The sequence below is a fragment of the Perca flavescens genome, chromosome 4 (assembly GCF_004354835.1).
Source record: "Perca flavescens isolate YP-PL-M2 chromosome 4, PFLA_1.0, whole genome shotgun sequence".
Classification (NCBI taxonomy): domain Eukaryota; kingdom Metazoa; phylum Chordata; class Actinopteri; order Perciformes; family Percidae; genus Perca; species Perca flavescens.
Genome location: NC_041334.1, coordinates 16,713,486 through 16,731,377, shown reverse-complemented (window position 1 = coordinate 16,731,377; position 17,892 = coordinate 16,713,486). Strand labels below are relative to the sequence as shown.

The window sequence follows — 17,892 nt, the reverse complement described above, 5'->3', positions numbered from 1 at the left end:
TATTTTAAATGTGTAACACCATTTGAGCCACGGTGAAATGTTGTTTTGTGTATATGGTTGAAATGACACTAAAACACACTTGAGTTGAGTTGAATGCCTCACTGTCTCGTCTGTCTATGTCTGTAAACGGTAGGCGTGGCTTGGGAGTGAACTCATAAAGCAGTGAAGCAAGTGCATTCTGGGATTTGGTGTCTTTCATCCACATGAGCCAAAAACATATTTGTCTGGCTTTTCTCGGCCTAGAAGGCACCAATTTCTAAAAAAAAAAAACAAATCATTCAGATTTCTACTACATAAGTGACCCAATTTAAAGATATATTCATCTTTCCAACTGTGAAATATCCCTTTAAACAATAAAGAAGGGCTGTATTTTCACCATTTTGTTATGGTTGTCATAAATACATAATCTTTACAAAGATATTCAGGGGAGAGTAGTGAACGAGTCTGAAATCACGAAAAAAATATTAATAATGCGGGGGAGGTGTTATTTTGAATAAAATGAAATATAACATTCAGCACTCCTCTCGACCCAAATAATTTTCATACAGTCCCTAAATGTTTTTCTATGCATTAACCAAAAAAACACATGACATCATAAACTGGCCTCTTTAGTTAGTTAGTTTGTTAGCTGGCAATCAATAAATAAAAACCACATTAAATGTAGCCTAATTATCAACATAAAAAGCCATAAAATAATGCTGTACATTAAAGTTACGCCATTTGTAATAACATTAAGGAAAATGTACTTCGCTGATATAGATCGTGTGCTGCTGTCTTCAAGAAAGCACAACCATCCGGACCGGACCGGAGTGAGATAAATGTCTGCGCTCCTTCTTGTCAACACCGCAGACCTCCACTGAATGGCGCTAAAACTCCAGCGCAGCACAAGCACACACACAACACGCACACACACACACACACACACACACACACACACACACACGAATCCGGCTGCTCTCTCTCATCCCTAGGACACCTCAAATCCATTTCTCTAACTGCACGAAGACGTTGCCATAACCCAACTGCAACCTGGAAGGAGGATTGTAACGGAAAAAGACATGCTTGAATCCTGAAAGTATGAGTGACGGTGCAGCGTGTTGTCCAGCTGCTGTGGCGCTCTGGCGGACTGGAAGTTGTGAGTCAGAGCCGGAGGAGCAGCAACTTTTGTAGACTTTTAAGCGCACCGCCTGCAAGTAGCCAGCATCCCCAATTTTGACTTCTTTTACTCAGGGATTGTGCGTCTGGAGAGCTTTGACATTAGACCTAGTCTTTTAGGTTATGTACTGTCGAGGGCGTCTTGAAGCGACAAGGAAATGGCATTGTGAAGAAGAGGTCTCTGTTTTTTGTGGTTGACAATGGAGAATAAATGAAAGGGACCGTTTCAGGGAATTAATTGACAGCACAACGACAGGTAAGTTGACATACCCTGGAAATGTTATTGTCTTATATTTTGTTCATTAAACTGTATCATTTGTGGCTTTTACGTCGTCAAGACATTACTGACTTCAAACAATTGATAGGCTACTGCGAAACGTGTCACTGCGAAATTAATCAGACAAACCTGAGAATAAACAAAACGTATCAATGACACTATTGATTGCTTCCACTGTGGTAAATAGTTATTAACTTGTGAGAAACCCGGCGAGCTACTGGAAACTAATGACTTAAGGTGGCTTGTAGTGGTAGCTGGAGTCTAAATGTCCAGCTATCTATATTCAGAGAATATCAAATATGTGCGGCAACACGAAACCGTAATTGGATGCTTAAATTAAACAAAAATCACGTTTTCTGGGTGCTCATTTTGGGTGCACACATGCCCTGAAGCTACTCCTATCAGAGTGTAAATCCCAAAAAACCCTCCTTTATCTATCTATCTATCTATCTATCTATCTATCTATCTATCTATGTGTGTATGTGTGTGTGTGTGTGTGTGTGTGTGTGTGTGTGTTTTTTTTTTTTTAGAAACCTATAGGCATATATAAACTAAATAAGTGATACTGTAAGTGATGCGTGTGGTCTCATCAGCATGCAGACAAGTAATTTTCTGCCCCTGGCTTCAGAGAAGAAGAAAAATATTTTGATTCATAATCTTGTAAAAACAACTGCCACATAATCATCTCTATCTATCTATCTATCTATCTATCTATCTATCTATCTATCTTTCTATCTTTCTATCTTTCTCTTGTTATGTGGTGCAGTAGATTACATCCAATCAGCTTTTTTTGGCACCCCTCCGCCCCAAAAAGAGTGCGTAATATTTCTATCTAAGCATTTCCATCACCTATACCTTAGTGAAGGTTACCCCCAGACATAAACTTAGCTCCCCACAGTAAAGCTCCACAGCCAAGTAAAAATCACTGCTCTGAATTTGGACCTGGAGCTGACAGCGTGGGCCGTGTCCTCCATCAGGGCAATTCCCCTTAACTCCAAAATGAGAAGGAAAAAAACGCAGCTCCTGCTTCAAGCGGCTTGTTTGTGACTTAAGAAAAGTACAATGCTGTTATCTTGTTGGATTATGTTGAGAAGACACGGATGGAGACCCTAATGAAAACGGGCTTCTGTGTTTGCTGTCTGCACACAGACTGTAGATATTTATGATTATGCTTACACACCTCAGTGATTACTTCTCTTTCTACAACCCCTCCCTCTTCACAACCCCCCATTCCACTTCCTCTCTTCTTTTTTTTCTATCTTGATCCATCTCCTTGTTCACCCCGTTCTTTTATCTGCCCTTCATTCCCTTGACAAGCGTTGTGCGGTCAGCTGTTTTTTTCCTTCTTCCCCTCAATTAGTGCTATCATCGCATTTCATCCTGTGGAATATGGGGATGGTAATAACCTTACACTGCTATTGCGAGGTGATACAATTCTGCTGTGATTAATTGAAGTCCCCTCAGAGAGTCAAAGGAGGCGTAGATCTTCCCTTTCACACTCGCTGACAGGCAACCCATTATATTGTTTTATAGATCGCCGTCAGTAGCCCTTGAAGCTGCCTGCGGCCCACTGTTGTTTTGGAGGATTTTATTGTGCAGTGTTATTGGTTGGTATTGCTGACAGGCAGAGCAAAGGCCACCCTGGGATTACTGGAGATGGGATCCCTGTGACAGTTCTACTGTATTTGATAGTAACAATGGAAACTTGGAAAAAAATGTATACACTCCACAGCGGTTGTTGTAAAAAAAGTGGGGATTTGTTATGGAGCTAAAGGCTTAGAATAAAGTTGTGTCTCTACCTGTAAATGCCACAATTACATTGCCTTGCTGCACTGTGGCATGCATATTCCCAAACAAGTGGTGAAACAAAAATGGTTGCTCATGCTGTTTTTGGTGGCACAGGGTACTGCACGATACATGGCTCACAATACTGAAAATATCATGACACAGCAATTCTGCCATAATCCGTATATTGCTAGACAATCCTAAAATGATACATCACGATATTGAACTAACTATGAATACAAAATGCTGAAAATGTCTTTATTCACTGCAAGTCCAAACTGTTTGAAAAGAGCACAATTCTGCACACAAGTTTTTCAGTCTGTAAATTAAAATTACAGAACTAATGGGTCCAGACTTTGGACATAAACGTGGCTCGGGCATCTGTTATTTACCTCAGACTGCTGTCCGCCATCGCGTTAAAAACCTCTTCGGCTAGTTATCATATGGCGTTTTTCCATTACATGGTACCTGCTCGCCTCGACTCCAATTGCCTTTTTGGGTTTTCCATTACAAAAAAAAGTCCCTGGTACCTGCTAACAGGTACTTTTTTTAGTACCGCCTCCATTGAGGTTCCAAACGAGCTGAGGTGATACCAAAAGGTGACGTGAAAACCTGCAGACTACTGATTGGTCGGAGAGAATCGTCACTAATCACTGCGTCATCATTGCTAGCGACAGACGGGGGTGTCCTGAACAAACCCGCCATTTTTAAATAGTTTAGTTTTTTTCTTTTTCTGCCTCCAGCTTCTTTTGAAACTAAATGTGTCTTCTGGCTGTGGCAACAGCCACATGCCGAGAATTGAAAAACAACACACCTTCGACCTTCTGTGTGTGTGTTGCGTTAGGTCACGGCAGTTTCCTGCTGCGTCGCTATGACGACCAGCCACGCTCGCCTCATGCATGAGGCGGTACTAAATCTGCAATGGAAAATGGAGGACGGGGCACCGCGGTCGAGCCTAGCCTAGTAGAGCTGGTACTAGCAGCGGGTAAGCGCCATCATTCAAGTTTCCCTCATTCATGTGTTGAGCGCCACCTCGAGGAGCCATGAAGTAGTGCCTTATTTTAATTAATTATAACCTTGATATTTGGCGCCAGTGTATCGATTATTGTATCGCAGGAAGGACAATGATGAATTGCTGTATTGCTATTTTGTCCCAGCCCTATTGACAGACTTGTTTGCAATTTTAGTTGTGCTTTTCTTTTAAAAGCCACCATTCCACAGACATTGCAACCAACAGCAGAGACGGCAGAGCACAGGCTTGGAGATAGTACTTGATATGCATGAGCCACCAGGTGATTTCCAGAGGAAGAGAACACCATGGATAAGAGGCTTGTCTCTAGTTTTAAGCAGCCACCCCAGGCAGTATTTGTGTTCTCTGCCAGCTTCCTGCTCACTCTGTCAGATCAATAGGGCATAATATGTGAGTCTAGCTTGTGTTTGCAGGCATGAGACAAAACAATACATTTTAGTTTTATATATGTATTCACAGCCATGTGGTAGTTGTGCTATTAAGATTGCCTGTTGAGACTACAGCCCTTCCAGATGTCTCCATGTAACACTGACATCACTGCATTTCCTATAGTTTGGGCATGCCGAACATATATGCAGCATTCATATACATGTGACAGCCCAGTGTCAGCCCAGTGTCACAGACAACATAGCACTGCAGCACCATCACGAGTTAACCATAAAATGCTGGGTATTGCATAATTTCAGAAACTCAGTATTCACCACCAGCCTTGCAGATTTGGCTTAGGGAAACAATAAAAAGTCAGCCATCTATCTACATGATTACACCCGATTTCAGCACCCCGAGATTCTCTGCTCAGCGGTGTTCATAGGCTTATGTATTGAGAAAGCACAGTTTGTTCCACCTTTCAAAGCGCCAGCTCGAGCTGCTGGGGTGAATCCATCGGGTGTTTAAAGGGAAATTCAAAGCCCAACCACAGCGAACGAAATGCAGCATTGTTACGCCCGTGTGCAGCTCCGTCATGTACAGAGGAGGAGGAGGAGGAGGACGATGACATGGGGATAGCATATCCCATGTTTTATAGATGCCATTTAAAGGAGCATGCTCAAGATGGGCTGGCTGCAATGAACTGTAACCGCTGACAACACACCAAGACAATAAACAAACAAATTGGTTTCCTAGAAGCCAGCAGTGTCCCAAACTCGCCCAGGCTCAGCCTTCCGATGCGGCGAGCTGTTTTTCCTCAGAGATTAGGCTGTGAAGCACCTCTTATTTATTCATGCTGATTTGCTGTGTGTGTATGTGTGTGTGCGCGCATCAGTGCAACACTATTTGTAAAAAGGGTGTTTTCCTAAGTGCTTATGTGAATGATTTGTGTGGGCACATCATGCATCTCTTATTGCTCTATTGACGTGTGTGTGTGTGTGTGTGTGTGTGTGTGTGTGTGTGTGTGTGTGTGTGTGTGTGTGTGTGTGTGTGTGTGTGTGTGTGTGTGTGTGTGTGTGTGTGTGTGTGTGTGTGTGTGTGTGTGTGTGTGTGTGTGTGTGTGTGTGTGTGTGTGTGTGTGTGTGTGTGTGTGTGTGTGTGTGTGTGTGTGTGTGTGTGTGATGTCATTGTATCATATCAGTTCTGTTGTTTGCTCAGTTTGCATGACTGGAGTACAGGGCTTGATCATGTAAAGTTAATATGACTCCATACAGCACTAGAGTAAACAGGCCATTTAAAGGCAGTGTTCAACTTAGTAATAGTGTATTCAACTTTTTGCTTAAATTCCTGCATTTGTTGAGGTGTATTTGTTTGAAGGAATTCTCTCTCTTTGAAGAATGTGCTGTTTTGGGCCTCCCTGGTTTCAGAATTAAAAGTCCCATATTTTTTTTATAGACAGTGTGAGGTGATAGACAATTAGAGCACTTCTCCGCCTTGGTTCGTCATGAAATTCTCTTTGCTGCCCTCTCTGGTTGACAGTTTCAAGCGTGTTGCACCTATAACCACACCCAGCATTACTGTTGGGTGATGTCACAGTGTCCTGGAGTACGCCTTTAAATCACCAAGATACATTTTGGTAAGAAACATCCAATTAAAGAGCTTTTTAAAATGTTTCTTATGTGCGCCTCTAATGGTCGGTGGAAAAGATTACAGTGTTAACTAATAATAACTAATAATACAATTTGCAGTTTAAATGGATTTATGTTTTTATTTTTTTATTTAAGATTAATTCAGCAATTGTGGCACCATGTTTTGTTTAAATGTTTAATCCAGAAGATAAAAAAATAAACAGTTTCTGGGGCAAAAAAATATGTCTCTTTAAAATTTCCTATCTTGTTAATCGTCTTTTGACCCCCTCTTGTGAGCCCAATCCCCAAGTTGGAAACTGCTGATGTATACAATCCTTAGAAGTGTATTCAGGTTTAAAATCACACTATAATGGAATTAAAATGATATTTGAATCTTTTGAAATGATTGATTATTCAAGTGCTCTGGACACTGAGGACAATGAGGTTTGAGTGGAGAAGAGTCTCAGCAGGGAATCCACTCTCCCATGGAGGTATTTTTTAGCTCTCTCTCTCTCTCTCTCTCTCTCTCTCTCTCTCTCTCTCCTTTTAATCTACCGCTGTTCCTTTTCCTTGAGATAGTCAGTATTTGGCAGCTTTCATTCTCAATATTGTGCCATTGCTGATTTCTCATCAACTCCTTCTCCAACACAGCAGCGAGAAACTCAATTCTCCAAGCTCTTAACCATTGGCCTAGTGGAAAGGTCTGGGAATTGCAGATTTTGAGAAGCCCACTTCTAAACCCTCGTTCCTATTGGAGTAAGAGAGTTCTCATTTTGTGTTGGCAGATTTTCTCTCTCTCTCTCGCTCTCTGCCTCTCTTGCGGTGCCTGAGGGTCCTTTTTTCTGCTACTCTTTTATGGTGCTGTTGTCAAGCTCCACCTCCTGCCTGTAATCATTAGACTGCAAGAAAATTGCAATTATAGTGTTAAAAAAATTAGCTAAAGTTATTTTCTACACTTATTATGTCCTTGTTGAGAAAACAGGAGGATGGCAATCCTGTTGTGATTATAATAAAACAAATTGGTCTCAATGAAATTGTCAATTAATGTCAAAGGTCTCCCCATTTGCTTCATGTTCAGGCTTTTTTTCTTATGGATATTTGGACTATTTCTTCATGTGGTTTGCTTACATGATTTTGAAAGGTCCTTCTTCTGTCCCCCTGTCTCTCATCACACAAACAATAGGAGTTGGGTTGTATTTTGTGACCCAACGGGGAGGCCGGTCAGGTTTCTCCATCATCAGATCTCAGCAGTGGAAGAACTGAGGACTCCCCTTCAAAGCAGGCTCCTATCTTCAAAAGAAATGTGCCCATGTCATTAAATGTATTGTGCAGAAGCCAGCGTCTGAGCCTTGATCTAATGTACATGTTGAGAATGAGAAACCGATATCTTTTATTATCTCTCCACCATGATAGAATTAGCTCAAGGCAAGCAGCAGTTCACGCTCCTCTTTCATCCGGTCAATCACGCTGCCTCTATCAGTCAGTTATGTGCACAACGTACTCACGCTATAAATATATACAGAACATTTCACTTTTAATTATTCTTTTGCAGTTTGATTTGTCTAACTTATGAAGCTTAGTATTGTGTGTGAAGAATGTACAGGCTTCAACTGTGCCGTTATGTGTAAATATAGTTTTACCTCGATGCGAACTGGGAACATTTTTGAGCATAAGCAACGTTTCTGTATCTATCTATATCATCTGTATCACTGGACCAATTAACTCTAGTTTACATTTAGTGAACAACCTCTTAGGGATACCTTACGTTTTCATTATTCCAATCATTACATTAAAAAGTGGCATTATGTTTAGTGATGAGTGCTATGTATGTTTCCCACCTATGGTAATAATTACAAAACATCTGGTCGGTCATGCTGACATTTAAAGGCAGGGTTAGTAATGGTGAAAAGCTGGCAAGATTTGAAAGTAGCATCTCATCGCGGCTCCGTCTAACCCCTGCCCCTGCCCTGGGGGCTGCGACCCACACACAGATGTGTGTCGCTGCTTCAGAGGAGAGCAGAGAAAGGAACGCAATTTTACTTCATGTCTCATTCAGCGCGAAGCAAACTCCGAATATTATCATACCAAATATTTAAAACAAAAATGATACTGTTAGCAATGTGACGCACATTGAGCTCAGACTGGTACACGGAAGGGGTAGAGTATGCACAGCGGGGCAAGGAGGCATTTTATTGGTTCTTTCCAAGCGGACAGCGAGGCAGTGATTGGTGGGCGTTTTTACAGGTTTACAGCAGCTACTGATGACTGATCTTGTTCGCTCCTTTTTCAGAGCCCATACCTTATTTATTGCTGTCTGGGTGTCCATTTCAAAAAGACCATTTCAAACAATATATAAATAAGTGTATATTGGAAATAGTTACCAACCCCGCCTTTAAAGCTGAAGACTTTGAAGTATCAGATATTTTATTGTAATTAAAACTGTTTGGGTTCAGAGTTTGCATGATCTCCCCGTGTCAGTGTGGCTTTTCTCTGGCTTCCTTCCACAGTCCAAGGATGTGCAGTTTAGGTTAATTAGTTCAATTGGTAACTCTAAATTGCTCGTAGGTCTGCTTAACTCTGAATATCCGGAGAGGTTTATTAAAGGTCCCTTGACGTGGTGCTCTTTGGATGCTTTTATATAGACCTTAGTGGTCCCCTAATACTGTCTCTGAAGTCTCTTTCCCGAAATTCAGCTTTGGTGCAGAATTACAGCCACTAGAGCCAGTCCCACAATGAACTTTCCTTAGTATGTGCCATTTCTGTGTCTGTAGCTATTGACGAGGAGAGAGGGGGGGCAAGGTGGAGAGTGGGGGTGTGGCCTTGACCAACTGCCACTTTGCTCGTTTGAAAGCCATGATGTCTCTCTCTCATGGGTGGGCCAAATTCTCTGGGTGGGCAAAGCAGAGAAAGGGGAGGTAATCTTGCTCCTTATGACCTCATAAGGAGCAAGATTCCAGATCGGCCCATCTGAGCTTTCATTTTCTCAAAGGCAGAGCAGGATACCCAGGACTCGGTTTACACCTATCACCATTTCTAGCCACTGGGGGACCATAGGCAGGCTGGGAGAACTCATATTAATGTTAAAAAATGTTTTCATGCCATGGGACCATGGGATTCAGACTATTGTTTACTGTCTACTAGCATTAGCTGTTGATCAGTGTTTGACTGCTATCTCGGGCTGGAGAATGATGTTGTGCAGGTAGCAGGTAACGGTGGATCTTTATTGAACGGCAGACTCCTTACTCTTTTGGTCTTTGTTAACAGTAAAGTCAAGCAATCCTTGCTAACGTTTGTGGCATTTCACTTCTTAAAAAACATCTTTGGCCGAGCATACAGACATCACATTAGCAATACAAGTTTACTAGGTAACAGCCAGCAGTTTCATTTTGTATTTTGGCTAAAGCTAGAATTATGCTTCTCTGGGCTGCACATAAGCCAACGTACACAGTTGTCGTTTAGACACGTTTACATTAGGGGTGTGACGAGACGCTTACTCCACGAGACGAGACACATCACGAGATTGGGTTCACGAGAACGAGACGAGATTTCTTGTCGAGGTGAAAAGTTGTCTCGTGAGGCGATGTGATGTCCGCGTGATGGAGCGTGGAATTACTATTGAAGATCCCCCTGCCACTTTTAAATAATTTGTGTGGCAACATTTTGGTTTTCCTGCGGAAATAATAAACGGCGAAAGAGTGACAGACAAGACGAACACAATATGTAAACATTGTAAGAAAAAAATGCCGTATACCGCGGCTAACACGAGCACTATGCAAAAACACTTGCATTTTTTTCTTACAATGTTTACATATTGCGTTCGTCTTGTCTGTCACTCTTTCGCCGTTTATTATTTCCGCAGGAAAACCAAAATGTTGCCACACAAAAGATTTAAAAGTGGCAGGGGGATCTTCAATAGTAATTTCACGCTCCATCACGCTGACATCACATCGCCTCACAAGACAACTTTTCACCTCGACGAGAAATCTCGTCACGTTTTAATCTTGCGAGATCTCGTACAACTCGTAAGATCTCGTATGTTTCTTTTATACTTGTACGGTTTGGGGGTATGATTTGAGTGTCTTCCAGGAAGAAGTATCACGTTTAACAAACCACAATGTGAGGACAGAAACATAGAAGAAATCAGTGAACATAACAGTTGTAGTGAGTGTAGCGTCATTTTCACAATGCAGTGCTCTGGCTCAGACCCTGTAAGAGTCTGTGTGAACATTTCTTAACCTTAGAGGCTCTTGTAGATTCTCTTACCATTTTCAGTTCTTCCTCTTGTGGCCACTACTGTATCTTTACAGCACAGAAAGGCTTTTCCTGTTACGGCAGCACATTTCTGATGCTTAGATTGATGTCCTTTTTTCAGACCAGCATCACTTTTCAGATATAAAGTGGAATTATAAGCCTTGGGATGGAAAACAATTTTGTTCTCTCTCCCTCCCTGTTCTCTTTCGTCTTGCTTGCACTCTCTCTTCCCTCCAAGCACACTCACAACTCCTCCCTCTCCACTGCGTGCGGGGTGACTAATTTCTCTTGGGCTTTGGACTTCGGCGTGAGAGAGGGTGAGAATTAAGGAGAAAATGAAAGCGAGAGGAGAAGCAGTGATGCACTGGCAGCTCATAGGAAGCTGCCCACATTGAAGAAGCCTGATATCACCTCTTATCTCATCTTTTTGGGTGCCAGCCTGTCTCAGAAACCAGTGCGATCCCAGAGCATCCAGCATGCGTGTAGCCTTTTTGGGGCCGTGTCAATTTTATCATTTTTTTACTCCCCAGTTTTAGGTACTGGACACGAATCATAAGCAATGTGCGTGGTGCTCCCATCTGGGAGGAGAAATTGAAATCTAAGTGTGCTGTTTTGGCATCCAATTTGAGCCGTCTTTGCTGGATTCTGTAGAGCGGAACGCCTGCCAATCAGTAGGGGCTTTGTTTACTCACTGTGTCCTGCTGACAACTGGCTGGTACAAATATCAGCTGCTGTAGTGTCACACACTGTGCCTTTTGTACAATTTAATAAACATCATACTCTAATAGGTTATATGGCACTTGTGTTTTATTAATGTACACACATACATAAGTTATTTGAGAAAACCAGAGTGTTTAAGACACTGAAAATGAAGTGACTAAAATAAATTGAATTAGTTCAAAGGAAGGCTGAACTATTGGGACTTATTGTCATTGTCTGGCTTTAATACTGTGTGGCCTCTCTTTGCATCTTCACAAATATCTCCACTGAATAGTCATTGAAAATCTTCATCTCATTGCTGTACAGTACAAAGAGAATTAGGCGATAATTGTGCCAATGCCAAGCCATGTGCGTGTATTTGAATTATGTCAAAATAAGGCCAGTATTTTCCATTGCTAGTGCATTAACAGAAATCTGTCCAAATCCCAGCCTGGTTGACAAAACAAGCACTGCACTCACTCGACAGAATTGTCAAAGCTAGTTTGATGTAGGACTTAGCATGCAGTTATGTCACCCCACTAATGACATGACTTAGCAAGTTTTATTACTGACACAGAACACCTCTCTGCTTCATGATTAGAGACACAATGGAGATATTTTTGCTGCCATTCCCTCCCTCCCTCTTGTACATCTCTTTACACCTCCCCCTGGCCGTAATTCATTTAAACATTTAAAACAGGAACCTCAATTATTCATGTCTTCCAGTCGTCTGTGGCCCTTGCCCAGCCTCCTGTGGCTCCCCAGTGCAGAGTGTGTCTGGATGGACACATTCCCAGGCTGCTCATTAATTGATGCCTCAGTTGATGCCAGAGGTCTAATGCACTCTCAGTCTCTGCTTGCTCTCCCTGCCAATCCAGCATGTCGTCTCTTCCCTCTCTCACACGGACGGTGTGAGGTTTCTTTTTGTTGTTGCAGAAAGCGTGATGTCATGAAATCGTGCTTTAAAGGTTCAAAGGGTGTCTTCACCCCACTGGCCTGCTAAGAGGAAAAACTATGTTAGACAAGGGGTTAGATCTGAAGGAAAACTCAGTTCATGGTCAGACCGCAGGAGTCAAGACTGGTGCAAGTGGACAAAATACATTTCTTTTTTTTTTCTCTGAACTTGTCCTCGTTTGATTTCTCTGGAGCCGGGCCTCATATTCGCCATCACTCAGCTCAGTATGTGGGTGGTGGTTACCTCCTCTGCACCAGAAGGGAAGGTTCAATGAGGTCATTAAACTGAAGATTCACCACAGGGAACATTACATGAAGAGTAAAACAAGATGAAATGTTAAGTAATTAACTACTGCAAAGTCACACAAGAAAGGCTTTCTGTCTAAGTTAAAGATCTACTTTATCATCTTATCATTTTTGAAATTATAGTTGGAGACAATGCGTGCCAGACACTAGCAACTACTCTAAACACTGGCAAAGTTACATTTGAATGTGTACATTCACAAGCTGAGTGTAGGGGTGTGAGGAGTGTTGTTCACACCGCGCTTAGCACTTTGTTTGCACAACAATGCAATTATATAAGGATTATTATATGTGGTTTATTAACCATAAACCACAATTATTAGCATTATTGTACTTAAAACAAGGTTGCATCTGTCTTAATGTATCACTGATTGAAAGCACCACCCATCGAGCACGCTAAGTGACACAAATCAAACACACCCACGAAATTGAGTGACCAACAAACAATTCTTTTTAATGAAAATAACTAATATAAAGTGGGGATTTCAAAACTAAGTTTGATGATATGTACCAATATTTTCACTTTGCATTGGTGATATTGGATCGCTGATCATTGAATTGATGTATCGATCCATATCGATGTACACTCACCTAAAGGATTATTAGGAACACCTGTAAGATTTTTCGTTAATGCAATTATTTAATCAACCAATCACATGGCAGCTGCTTCAATGCATTTAGGGGTGTCGTTCAGGTCTAGACAATCTCCTGAACCCCAAACTGAATGTTCGAATGGGAAAGAAAGGTGATCTAAGCAACTTTGAGCGTGGCATGGTTGTTGGTGACAGACGGGCTGGTCTGAGTATTTCACAATCTGCTCAGTTACTGGGATTTTCTCGCACAACCATTTCTAGGGTTTACAAATAATGGTCTGAAAAAGTAAAAACATCCAGTATGCGGCAGTCCTCTGGGTGAAAATGCCTTGTTGATGCTAGAGGTCAGAGGAGAATGGGCCGACTGATTCCAGCTGATAGAAGATCAACTTTGACTCAAATAACCACTTGTTATAACCGAGGTATGCAGCAAGGCATTTGTGAAGCCACAACACAAACAACCTTGAGGCGGATGGGCTACACCAGCAGAAGACCCCACCGGGTACCACTCTCCACTAAAAATGAAAATGAGGCTACAATTTGCACGAGCTCACCAAAATTGGACAGTTGAAGGAAAAATGTTGCCTGATCTGATGAGTCTCAATTTCTGTTGAGACATTTAGATGGTAGAGTCAGAATTTGGCGTAAACAGAATGAGAACATGTACCGTCATGTCTTGTTACCTGTGTGCAGGCTGGTGGTGGTGGTGTAATGGTGTGGGGAATCTTTTCTTGGCACACTTTAGGCCTCTTAGTACCAATTGGGCATCGTTTAAATGCCACAGCCTACCTGAGCATTGTTTCTGACATGTCCGTCCCTTTATGCCCACCATGTACCCATCCTCTGATGGCTACTTCCAGCAGGATAATGCACCATGACACAAAGCTGGAATCATTTCAAATTGGTTTCTTGAACATGACAATGAGTTCACTGTACTAAAATGGCCCCCACAGTCACCAGATCTCAACTTAATAGAACATCTTTGGGATGTGGTGGAACAAGAGCTTTGTGCCCTGACTGTGCATCCCACAAATCTCCATCAACGGCAATATGCTATCCTATCAATATGGGCCAACATTTCTAAAGAATGCTTCCAGCACCTTGTTGAATCAATGCCACGAAGAATTAAGGCAGTTCTGAAGGTGAAAGTTTTGATTGCCAATGCTTGACCTTGATAACAAGCTGTAGAAAAAAAGGTTTTGCCTTTTGAGTGCTATTGTTTATCCTGAAATACAAAGCCTGCAGACCAGGGGCCTGTCATGGATGCCTGAGTGCCAGCCTGACCACTGTATTAGAACTGTGCAAGAAATCAATTCAGGAAATATAGAGGCAATTATTTTGTCTCCCACATTTGCTGACAAAGTAGCAGCTAAGCGAGCCAAGATGAAAATACAGAATTAAAGAGAAGAAAATAAATAAGTCACCACTGTGGGGTTTGGGGACTGTATATAGAACATGTGGGTGATTTAAAATGCTGTATACTTATGCAAAGCATGCTGTAATTAATGAGACTGTGAATGTTGTTGATTTGCTGAAACCTGTACTGATTTTATACTGTGTGCATGGTTGGAACATAGACTCAGAAAAGCATCAAATTTAAGGTTAGGCCATATTAAAGTGTTAAGTGTATTTTTGTATCTATCATGCTGTTGCCTGTAGTCAATGCTTTGTAATGGGTCTTTTGGGTATATGAATCATGCACAGTATATAGTGTTCATTCCCAGCAAGTTCATTCAGAGGCAGACAGGACCACACTGTGGAAAACAGATTCAGTTGTCTTTGTTATCCTCTTTAGGTAAAAGTGTTGTAGTGTACGTTTGAGCTCCTTCTAGCTGCTGATGGTTTTGAACTTACCTCAGAAGATAGCAGAACAATAAGTGCAAATATATTTAGATGATTACAGAAGACTACTGGAACAAACTTTCTGATGTAACAACGTACAACGCTGAATTGTCCTGATGTTGTGAACTTCATCCGTATGCTACTAAAATACTGTAAATTAAAAATCTTGGGCGCCTGAGTAGCTTACCTGGTAGAGCACGCGCCCATATGCAGAGGCTCAGTCCTCAATGCAGCGGCCGTGGGTTTGGTTCCGACCTGCTGCCCTTTGCTGCATGTCATTCCCCTACTCACTCCTCTTTCAAGTCTAAGCTGTCATATCAACAATAAAGGCACAACAATGTATCTTTAAAAATCTAAGCATTGGTTGATCAATACTGTAAGTTATGATTTATAATGACAGGAACACACTGCCCACGTTGTGTTACGGAGCGCCATGAAGTGCCACAAACATGCATTTCTACGCGCCGGACACAAAGCGACCCTGCTCCTCTCCACTCGCCATGGCTCGTTATATTGTGTGTTTGGTAGTCAACCAACAACAACCCCCACCACCTCCAGCCAGGCCACTCCAAACTGTCTGTCTGTCTCTGTGTGTGCCTGATTGCCTGTCATGCTCTAGATGCACTGAATTTAAAGAGATGCCGAAACAATCGATGCAGCCCACGGGCCGGCACGACCACTGCGCTAGTGATCGCAGCTGGTTTGAACTGACAAATCGGATAATGTGGGCGCCGAAATGAAAATCGCTCCACTTCACGGCGTTTGTTGGCACTTTTGTGTCCAGTGTGTTTTTGCCGTGAGTTTGACTCACTAGCATACAAATCATCCTCATCAGTATCTTTTATTAATCAAAATTAATTCCTGATTGATTCCATCTTTCATATCTGTCTTTAACTGTGTGTGAGTTCTGGAATTTATTCCCTAATCGGATCTCAGAACTTCATTACACTCACAGGTCTCTCATGCAGAGCTTTTCAGCCTCTTATTTTCCCGTCAAATGAGGTGTGCAAAGATCAGCTGTAAGCCATCAACAGCAGAGGCCAAATGGAGGGGTAATATACACCCCCCCCTTATGCAAAGATGCATAGCTGCAATCTATGTATTAGCATTTGGGAACAACTCAAACCTCATAATCCTCTGGATAATTAAAAAGGGCACTTTTCCCTTTGTATGGCTTATTATCCGCAAATGAGGTCTATAAGAAGTAAGGGAGAAACAGTGTGGAAGAGAGGGAGTTGATAGCTTGACAGTTAACAGTTTGTGGAGCCTCCATAGAATTAATGGTTTGAGACTTGACAGACTGTTATTCTGTTGTAAGATATGGCATATCTTGCCCTTAAGACCCCTTATGCACCACTGGGACTACACAGTTGGACATGGACTTGGACATTTGCATTACAGCGAGGGTTGTGAAGGCATTTCCCCCTCATACTGCGGGAGCCAAGCCAGAGAAGACCGAGATACAGATAGAGCACGTATTTTCCAAAGAGCATGTTCTATGACACGACTGTAAGAATCTGACAGAACATCATCCTGACCGCTGTGAGGAGAAGAATAATTCTCTACCGAAATGGGAGGAAAATGAAATGTTCTGGCTCACTGTTAATGAACTGCGATATGTTACAGAAGCTGTCACTTTCATCTGTTCCAAGAAAAAAAAAAGAACGAAAAAACTGCAGTAATGGTAGTCTATGTGTCTCTTGCTCATCCCTCCTGCCAGGCATTTTGGTGTTTACAGCACCTGCTCATCAATTGTACAATGGATAAATAAAGGTTAATACATTCAGCATTATACAGCACTATACAGCACATACAGCACATCCTGAGGGTCAAGGGAGTATGTTTAAAAAAATAAAAGTATTTATCTATTAAGTAGTCATAGTGAGTCTATTTCTTAAAGGGACAGACCCCTAAAATGCAAAATACATATTTTGTCTCTTACCTGTAGTGCTATTTATCAATCTGGATTGTTTTAGTGTGAGTTGCCCAGTGTTGGAGATATCGGCCGTAGAGATGTCTGCCTTCTCTCGAATATAATGGAACTAGATGGCGCTCGGGGTGTGGTGCACATAGCGCCAAAGGAATACATATGAAAAACTTAACAACAATGTCTCTTTCCAGAAATCATGACCCGGTTTCTCAAGATAATCCACATAACTGGTTGTGAGCAGTTTCACGTAGGAAATATTTTTTTCTTTCGTCCATGAGTAAGCTTGCAGTGATCCCGTTGGTGGGTGTACTTCAGTTGAAAGAAAATAGTGTGGGGGGTGGGGGGTAGACACAGAAGCTGTGGTAGCAGATGTTAAGAGCAGTTACTTACATTTTTTTAATTTTTTTCATGAAGATCAAAGAAATGGATTTATGAGTTTTTATTTCTACAAGTTGATTAACAATAGCATGTGCATCTGCGTCAATTTAACCCATGCTTGATGCGAGGAACATGACGTCACCACTCTCAATCCCACCTACAGAGCTCTGAATAGTCAATTATCTCTCTAACCAGCTGAAACAGCGGTCAGACCTGTTTGACCCACTAAACGAATCCAAGAAAAGAAAAGACACCACATGCTCATGCCTGAATAAGCAATAACTGAAGTTAAAGTAAGAAGAAAAAACATCCATTATCATTTTTGAAATTTTAAAAAACATTAACAGGAGTTAAACACATGTTAAGAATTTAGTCAACAGGTTTCATCACAACTGTGTTGGTGTGGTTTGATTTTAGTCCAAGAGAGCCCTGTCCACTTCTAACCAACATACTGTAAATTTCTCTTGTGAAATATCCAACATTGTTCTAACTTTGGCAGAAAATAGCGTGTTGGTGTAAGACCCCATCACTCATAAAGACACTGATTGAGAAAATGAGAAAACATTATGAGTAGGTTTTATTTTAAGCAACAGTAACATTAGTGTTGGTCTTTCTTTAGTAATGATGCTGTATGTGGTTCTGGCTGATGTTTATTTGCCCTTTTCAATGTTTCTCATCTGTCAGGAATCTCAGTTTTTGAT

General features: G+C 41.7%; 1 protein-coding gene across 1 annotated transcript in view; it reads left to right on the top strand.

Annotated features, from left to right (window-relative positions):
• The first annotated feature begins 785 nt into the window (after positions 1-785).
• The window catches only part of tafa3a (TAFA chemokine like family member 3a), a 97,903-nt gene continuing 80,796 nt past the window's right edge, over positions 786-17,892 (top strand). Inside the window, exon 1 of the mRNA XM_028576236.1 lies at positions 786-1,411. The gene's annotated coding sequence lies outside the window, so the exon portion shown is untranslated. The remainder of the gene's footprint in view (positions 1,412-17,892) is intronic.